Source organism: Pipistrellus hanaki (genome assembly GCF_964339955.1).
Source record: "Pipistrellus hanaki genome assembly, chromosome: 1".
In the NCBI taxonomy this organism is placed as follows: Eukaryota; Metazoa; Chordata; class Mammalia; order Chiroptera; family Vespertilionidae; genus Pipistrellus; species Pipistrellus hanaki.
Genome location: NC_140503.1, coordinates 90,062,555 through 90,072,624, shown reverse-complemented (window position 1 = coordinate 90,072,624; position 10,070 = coordinate 90,062,555).

Here is a 10,070-nt window from a genome sequence, read left to right as displayed (position 1 = left end):
CCTCAACTGCATTTGCCCCAGCAGGACAGAGAATGGACAAGAGAAAGCTCAGCTAGAGCTTAGTTATTCTGCATGGGGCCAGTAGAGGGGCCATCCTGCATTGAGCAGAGAATGCTGGGAATATCTCTTTGGGATCTGAACTCTTCAGTCCACTTGTTCCATGTATTAGAACATCTTTTAGCTAGTCAGGTCAGTCTCCTGACCAAACTAATAAAATCTGCAGGTCTAAGTTTGGAAAAATTTTTTTCTTGAAGATGTAAGTATGGTTTTTAAATTTGATAGGTTAATTTAAATGGATGTTGTAATACATGGACAACTCTTTGAACATTGAAAGTAAGAGCTACAACTGCATCTGTTTGATCCCATTAGAAGGTCCACCAGGACTGTCCAGAGGAAACAGTATCATTCTCTTTGACAATGCTAAACTGAGGAAGGAGCTCGGTGTCAGATGGCCCAAGAGAAGAATGACCTTATGCTCTGGACACAGGCCAGAAAACTTATTTTTAAATGAGCTTACACTTCAGAGCCATGGGAACCTTTCAGTAAAGAGACATTTGTTCTATCTGGGGCTAGAACATTTTGCAGGTGACTTTTCGTGTCTTAAAATTGTGTTTTTATGATATCATTGAAATAGAGTGAGGGTAAAGTCAAGACATTTGAATGGCAATAGTTATTTCCTTAAAAATGTAGCTTAATATTCCTTCTCCAACTCTGAGAAGGAATTTTGGGAGAAAGGGGACAAGATGACAGGAGCATCTTGACGTTCATTACAAACTCTCGGGAGTCATTGCACAGTACTCTCGGTCCAGTTCCAGCACATGAAATCTCACAACCGTTTCCCCACTCAGACAGGCCCCTGCCCTCACAGTATTCCTTCCAGCATTGCCTATGGTGGAGGGGGAAGCAGAAACAACAAAAAGTAGCCTGACAATGCAAATATCCTTAGGTTCAAAAACTACATATAATTAATGCAAATAACTCACAGTGTCCAGGACTTAGTTTTATTTGATTCTGAGATCCAAAGACTTTATCCTTTTGTCTTGTCTTTAAGACTTTGTCCTCTCCAGTTTTCTCCCTGTCATTATTGGCCTCAGCAACAAGGAAACAATTTTTATAAAGATGGGTCCTTTAGTTAAACACCCACATCTTTGAAAAATTGGGTTTCCCAATAGATTAGCTGCATTCTCTATGCAAGATGATGGTGAGCGCCACAAACACTGTTCCATGCACAGTACCGGGGAGCTGTGTTACCCACTTACCATGTAACTGACATGATCATTTTCTTCTCACTGTTGCTGTTCTCTCCCCCCAGAAAATGCTGCTGTAGCCCTCCAAATCTTACTCAAATTTAGAAAAAACTCAAGCTTTTTTCCTTTGGTATACTGATTTCACCCTTTCCATTATTTGGAATGTGAAAAGCCATTGCAATTTATCCTAACTCAGTACCATCTCTCCTCCCCATATGAATGCTTTCCACTTGTATTCACTGCATACCCACACACTGATGGAAAAGGGTATAGACAAGTCACATTAACACCACTGTTGGACCACTCTGCAGGGACGAGTTTGTCAACATCTGCTGCAGCCACGATGAACTAATACAGTGCAGGTTTTGCCCATGTCAGCCTCAGTCTCCCGAAGGAAGCTTCTTACCAGTAATTCATCCCTTCTGTCTCTTTACCAATTTTCTTGGCACAGATAATCACATCTGTCAGGTCTTCAGTGAGCAAGGCTGTAAGAGAGAGAGAAGAGGTATACGATTAGCTAAGACTTTGTTATTTGAGGTTTTCTTCACTTTTCTCACTGCATTTTTGGAATAGGAGTTTTGGAAGAACTTTGAGCCATATTCTTATTTTTTGTGAGCTTCTTCACAAATCAAAGAATTTCTTTGTTTCCAGATTATCCATATCTTGGATTTCTTGAAGTTTCAGAGGAATGGATTGGTCCTAGTGGGGTTTACAAAATGTGTTTAGAGAAGACATAATAGCAGAATGGTTCTTATGTCCTAAAGAGATAAACTAGATAGGATGATACAATGTTTTCTCTACTAAGGTTAATCCTATACAATCAAAGGATAATATGCAAATCGACCGAACCGCTGAACAACCGGCTGCTGTGGTGCACACTAACTACCAGAAGGCAGATGCTCAATGCAGGAGCTGCCTCCTGGTGGTCGGTACTCCCGAAGCCAGGCTCATGGCTGGTGAGTGCAGTGGCAGTGGTAGGAGCCTCTCCCACCTCCATGGCAGCACTAAGGATGTCTGACTGGCAGCTTAGGCAGGGAGTGGGCATAAGCCATCAGTTGGACATCCCCCAAGAGCTCTAGGACTGCAAGAGGGCTCAGGCCAGGCTGAGGGATCCGCCCTGAGTGCACAAATTTCATGCACTAGGCCTATAGTTTGACATTTAAGATCTCTTGCTATGTAAGTAAAAACTTTGTCTATTGTAACTTTCCAGTTTGTGCATTAAAATGTATTCAAGGCAGACATTTTAAGGTTTATGTCAAATCTTTGCCTTTATTATTTTTCTGTGGCTTTCAGACATAATAATTATTTCAATTGAAAATGTATTAATATCAGCTTTTTTTTCTGCTTGCCCATAAGTGGCATCAAAGTCCTTCTCAGTACAACATGACAAAAAAAGCAAATAAACATACAAGTCCAATATCACTTCTGCTGCAGATTGGGTTCTCCAGGAGCAGACCCTAGATGGGTTTGGGGTACATGGTATTTATCAGGGATTCACACATATGAAAGCAATGGGACTGAAGTGGGATTGGGCAGATGGAAATGTCCACCTCTGATACAGGCCATTCAGAGCCTCAGACAATAATGCTAGGAGCTTGGTGGTACATATTGCCCATCAGTGTTGCCCACATCAGCCCAAATGGCCAGGCTTATACCCCTGCCTCACTCAGTCACTTGTTGTGGGCTGCCCCAGAGGGTGCTAAATCAGACCCTGAAGGAAATACCAGGTAGACTGTCTACAAACACATAAATGCAGCTGAGGCCATCATCTCTTCATAAGCATTCCACCTCCACACCCATTGCAGCCACCCATCAAAGACATAAAAATCCACACCATTTAATATAATTTATATTTATTAATTTATTTTTTAAAGAATTGAGTAATGCTTGATGTTTACAAAGGTGAATGAGAAGGCACTTGAGTTTTTGCTGGTGAGAGTATAGTGGGTTCAATTTTTGAGGAAAATAGTTCCAGAGTCCTAAAGTAGTTCTTAACCTTTCACTCTTTCTGCACCTCTCCCAAGGAAATAGTCATGAATCCAGACAAAAATTTATTTACAAAGTGGTTGACTGTTGTTTTATTTACAAGAGAAAATTTATTTCCAAAGAGAAAAAATATAATCCTATAGAATAAAAGCCTAATATGTAAATCCACCAAACAGCAGAACAACTGGTCACTATGATGCACAATGACCACCAGAGGGCAGATGCTCAATGCAGGAGCTTCCCCTAGTCCATAGGCCCCAGCCAAGGCAGGTGCCAGCAGGGGACCACAATCACCCTGCCAGTTGGGGCCGGCAATTGGTTGGTGTCAGAATGGCTGAGGTGGGTGCCAGCAGGGGCCCTCCAATTGCCCCATAGATCAGCCCTGATTGCTGGCCAGGCCTAGGGACCCTACCTATGCACAATTTTGTGCACCAGGCCTCTAGTTGCCTCATAATTATGGATAGTCACACAAATAATTCCTTCATATAATACAATAAGGATCCATTTTAATCATACTTTATGTCTGTCTATCTATCTATCTATCTATCTATCTATCTATCTATCTATCTATCTATCTATCTATCTGAAAGTCTAAGCAACCATTACGACCAGTCAACCATGCTGATCACCAGGAGGCAGACGCTCAATGCAAAAGCTGCCCCCCTGGTGGTCAGTGTGCTCCCACAGTGGGAGCACCACTCAGCCAGAAGCCAGGCTTACAGCTGGCGAGCTCAGCTATGGCAGCAGGAGCCTCTCCTGCCGCCAAAGCAGTGCTACTGAGCAGTGGCGGGAGGTGCAACAGGGCTGGGATGAGCAGCAGCAGAGCTCTGCTCAGCCCTGACTGGAAATCCTCCTGGGCCGCCTGCTGTTTTGGCACTTGTTACACCCCCCCAAGGGATCCTGGATTGTGAGAGGGCACAAGGCAGGCTGAGGGACCCCACCAATGCACGAATCCATGCACTGGACATCTATTTATTTGATAATATTGGAAATACTTCCAATATAAATTTTAGTTAGCAATATTGTAAATATTTCTGTTTAAAACTAAACTATCCCATATGGTAGCCATTAGCTGGCTACATGTGACTATTTAAATCTAAATAATTGAAAATTTCAGTTCCTCAGTTGCTTTCACTACATTTCAGATGCTTTATAGCATCTTTATTGTGGCTTGTAATTCTTGTATTAGATAACACATTTAGATAATATTTCTGTCATCTCAGAAAGTTCTAGATGATGGCATTGGTATAGAGGAAAAACAAACCTCAGAAACTCACGAATATTTTAGGAAAAATTAGCTCTGAGTCATGTGATCACTAATGCTTGTAAATCATCACTGTATATTTTTAAGCCTTTTAAAATAGAGATATATTATTTCTATTATGAGAAAAAATAACGAAAGAGAATACTATAGGCTTATATGTTATGTTTCAGTAGAGTACTATAATACCATATTATTTTTTTTAACTCAGTTGAAAATGAAATTTTCCTTTGGGTATGGTATGCTGACTTAGTTACTAATTATGTAGCTTTCTCAGATAGGCTTAGCTAAGATAAAGATGATAGATTTCTTTTAAGCAAAGTCATTCTTAATGTAGCTTATTTTTTAATTTAAAACAAAATCTATTTAAAACAAAAACCGGTTTGGCTCAGTGGAAAGAGCATCAGCCTGTGGGTTTGATTCTGGTCAAGGGCATGTACCTTGGTTGTGGGCATATCCCCAGTAGGGGGTGTGCAAGAGGCAACTGATCAATGACTCTCTCTCATCAATGTTTCTAACTCTCTATCTCTCTCACTTCCTCTCTGTAAAAAAATCAATAAAATATATTTTTAAAAAAACCAACCTGCATTACAACCATTTGTCCACCAAACAGATCTGAAATATCATGGCTGACATGTACACATAAGAAACTATTTGACATTGAAATTGGGACTCAAAAGAACTGTTGGCCCAGAAAGGAACTCACTACAGACTGATTCATTTGCCTCTCAGCATAACCATTATTGCTTGTTGCAGTTTAGGTTCTTACAAGGGTATTTCTTGGATCACATGATCTCACACATCTAGAGGATATAATGAACAACATAAACTGATGAACAAAAACAGACCCAGAGAAAGAGAAGCAGCGATCAGACTCTCAAACCTCAGAGGGAAAGTAGGGGAGAGTGGGGGTAAGGGGAAGAGATCAACCAAAGGACTTGTGTGCATGCATATGGGCCTAGCCAGTGGCCATGAACAGGGGGGTGGGGGCATATGTAGGGAGGGGGTTGGGATGGGAATGGGGGGATAAGGACAATTATGTGAGACCATAATCAATAAAATAAATTAATTAATTAATAAAATAAAATAAAATAAAAAACAAAAAGAAACAAAAGAAACAAACAAAATCTACTGAGGAGAAAATTAACAAAATCTGATCTATAAATGATAACAAATTGAGGTAATATATGCAAATTTACTAGCATTTGGTATACAGTGAAAAATAAACATTTGTTAGGTTATAAAAGCTTTTGCCTTATTTCTAGAGAGATAAGTATTTAAAATAATAATAGCTATTACTAATAGCTAATCTTTATAAAATTTACTGTATGTCAGGCACACAGTAAGTCTCTCCATGCATTTTCTCTCTTAGTCTTCAAAACAACCATATGGATGGCACCATTATTATCCCTATAAGCTGGGGTCACACATCCACTAATCAGTCTGCACTTAAACCTAGGGCTTAAAATCTATTATCACCTATTTCCTTCCAACAGGGCTACTTAAGCGAAGATTCTACTTATGGAACATTATATGCATGAAGTTGATAATAAAATATAAATGCTTTAATAATTTTAAAGTAATTTTATTTATTTATTATGAGATTATCTAAACTTAAGTGTCTGGTACCTATTACTTAGAAACACTGTGCTTGCTAAGTGCTGAGATACTGTGGTTTGTGTTTGGAAATGGTTGGGGCCTATTTCCTAGGAGAGTGGGTTCAATGGGGCCTCAAGTGGAGAAGAAGCAAACAGTATCACACCCCAGGCATATCCACAAAGAGCCAGGCTAGCACTCAGGTTAAGGCAGTTTGCTTGGCTGGAGACGCTGTGTGGCCATGTTTGGGAGGACTAGGATCCATAGGCCCAGGTTGGGGAGCCCAGGTAAGTTGTTTGTCAGCCTTTTGTTCTGTTACAGCATTTGGTTGAGCAATCGAGATGCCAGTTAGACACAACTTGGAATTCGCTTAAGGTAATATGTTAAGGGTGGCAGGGCTGAGATGTGAAAACACAATGAAGTGGCCACAGAGGGGCAGCAGAGGGGCAGGAATGAATTAAGATAACAAGTATTTGTATGGATCCATGCCAAGAATTGCTTCTGCTCAATTTACTTTAAGTAGACAATTCTGTTCAGTCAAACATGAATAAGGAAAAGGTTATTATGTTGAATGGCAAAGCATTATTCAATTGAATAGTTTATTCTTCCACATCCAACATCAGAAAATAGCAACAATCTGTACAAACAGAACTACTATTTTCAGTGGTTAGTTCTGCTTTAAGTCTGTCTCTCCCCTGCATCCCAACTCAAATATCACTTCCATGCCCACAGTTTACATATCTTTCCATTCTATGAAGTGACAAAGGCAAGTCATATACCAGGCTGATGAGAAACAGATTAAAATAAGTTGACTATATTAGATATGAGAGGCAATAATCACCTTTTTCTTCTTCCTTTTTTATTTTTTACTTTTTACACAACTCTTATTTTAAAGAGGTCTATGATGTTGGAGAAAAATAAAGACTCATATGTAAGTATATATAACAAATATTCTGTCCAAATAGTTTGGAGAAGGTCGGCAGGAATTTTAAGAATTCAAGTTGCTAAGGAAGTGAGGAGATTCTATAGCTTTGAAGATGGACATGAGGTGCTTATATACAGTACAGATATAAAATGTCATGTACCTTGTAAACATACCCTAATGCTAATTTATTTTCAGGTTCCCATAACAAATATCCCTACTGTAATACATGGGACAGAATGACATTGTCTATAATTAAAGACTTTCTGACCTGAGGCTGAGGGAGGCCAGTCACTGGGAGGTGAGGGGGTTGGGGGGATAAGTATAATATAAAATCAACATTTTGTTTCCTATTTTAAAGCCCCCCTCCCCCCAAAAAAAGCAAAAAAAAAAAAGCTATACTCCTTATAATGATACTAGAGGCCTGGTGCATGAAATTCATGCTTGCAGGGGGCCATGTGTCCCTCAGCCTGGCCTGCACACTCTCATATCTGTGACCCTTAGGAGATGTCCATCTGCCAGATTAGGCCTGATCCCTGCGGGCAGGGAGAAATCCCTCTTGCAATCCAGGACCACTGGCTCCTAACCACTCACCTGCCTGCCTGCCTAATGCCCCCAACTTTTCTCCCCTGCCAGCCTGGTCACCCCCTACTGCTCTCCCCTGCCAATCTGGTTGCTCCAACTGCCCTCCCCTGCCAATCTGGTTGCTCCAACTGCCCTCCCTGCCAGCCTGATCTCGCCCCTAACTAGCTCTACCTTGGTCCCTACCACCATGGCTTTGTCCAGAAGGAAGTTGGACATCTGGATGATGGCTGGTTGACTCGGTCTAATTAGCATATTACTCTTTTATTAGTATAGATATATTATATAGGATAGGATTGACTAAATGGGGGAGGGGCTTTTTCAGCAGGAGGAGATACTTTTGGCAGACAAAAATATATAATCCCTATATTATCTGAACTGCTAGCCAGTCATATGCACTCTATTGTTCAATAAAAAAATTGAACCACTTTCTTACACTTTGTACCAAATAGCTGTGGCCCTTAAAACTCCTCCTCAGCCCCTACCTTAGGTTCTGTCTTCGTAGTTCACCCAGATTAGGTTCTGATTGGTCAGTTTCTATACCAGTCAGCATCAAAAGCTCTGCCTCCTAGGCAGCCATTGGCTCTTCTGGAAAATCCAGAATGGCCCCTCTGACAGCTATCTCTCTCTCTAGGCCTATCTCTGGGCCAGATATGCAGCATCTGCAGCAGCTGGGGATCAGGCTCTGTCTCTCTTACTGCACCCGACTCACCCCGTTCACCTGCCTGCCACTCCGCCCAGCTGCTGGGCACCATCCTTGTTCTGATAGGAGCCTGTGGGCTGCTGGGGAGGCACCAAGAAGTGCTCCATTCACTTCTTGGGAATCGTTTGTTTGGTTGTTTTGGTCGTATGGCCATTGGCCTTTTATTATATAGATAACATATATTAATCTTTCTTCACCTCTTAACACAAACCATTCAACATTTTAATTTCTATAATCTAAGATTGTCTGGCAGATATACATTTGCCCTAGACTTTCTTCATTGGAACTAAATTGAACAATATTAAATTATTACTATACTAGAGGCCCAGTGCATGAAAATTTGTGCACTGGGGAGCATCCCTTAGCCCGGCCTGCACCCTCTCACAGTCTAGGAGTCCTCAGGAGGTGTCTCAAGCCACAGTGTGGCCTCCCTCTGCAGGAGGTGACTGGACTGGTGATCAGGGAATGGCACTGCCCTCACCACCCTGCCGCTATGCTGCCACTGTCAGGGTGATTAGGGGATGGTGTTGCTCCTATCACCCCCTGCTGCCACCGCCTGGCCTCCCTCTGCAGGAGGCAATCAGATGGGCCGACCAGGGGATGGTGCTGGCTCCCCCCATCACCCTTCCACTGCTGCTGGAAGCTGACCCCCTATCACCATTCACCGTTCCCTCCCTCTACCCGCTGGCACATGCCTTGGCTGGCCTGGCACCGCCTGCTCACCAGCTCTGTCCCCCACTGGTCGTTTCACCATTTGTCAATTTGCATATTACACTTTTATTATATAGGATTAAACTGCATGTAAAGTCAAGCATAGCCATGATGGGATAACAAGATTTTCTCCCACTATAAATAACTAGAAAACTAGGCAAACTATCTGAGAACATAATTTTCAGATATTACACAACAGTCATAGAGATGTAAAGTTCAGCCTAGGAAATATAGTCAGCAATATTGTAATTACTAAGTGTGATGTCAGATGGGTACTAGGTTTATGGGGGATTACTTTGTAAGTTATATAAATGTCTAAGCATTATGTTGTACATGTGAAACTGATATAATAATGTATGTAATTGCCCTGACCAAGGGTTTACTATTTGGCTCACTGGATAGAGCATCAGCCTGCAGACTGAATGGTCCCAGGTTGATTCCCACCAAAGGCATGTACCTTGTTTGCAGCCACATCCCCAGTAGGAGGTGTGCAGGAGGCAGCTGATCGATATTTCTCTCTTATATCAATAAGAGAGAAATATAATTTCTCTCTTATATCTAACTTTCTATCCCTCTCCCTTCCTCTCTGTAAAAAAGCAATAATTTTAAAAAATAAAAATAATGTATGTAATTGAAAAAAATAATTCTACTGAGTCATTTTTTTTTATTTAAAATTTTTATTGTTGACACTATCGCAGATGTTCTCCATTTTTCTCCCCTTTGCCAACAGCCTCCTAATCCCCTTTGGCCCTACCTTTAATCCTTTCACCTTCTTTTATCCAGTTGCCCCATCTTGTTTCCCCTCTGACATTTGTCTGTTCTATGCATCCATGCCTCAAATTTGATTTTGTTTATTAATTTATTTTGTTCATTGGATTCCACATATTAGTGAGATCATATGGTATTTTTCTTTCTCTGACTGCTTATTTTGATTAGCATATTAATTTCTAGGTCCATCCAAGCTATCACAATGGGGAAGAGATCCTTCTTTTTTATAGCCCATGCAATATTCCATTGTGTAGATGTACCATGCTTTTTTATCTACTCATCTACTGCTGGGCA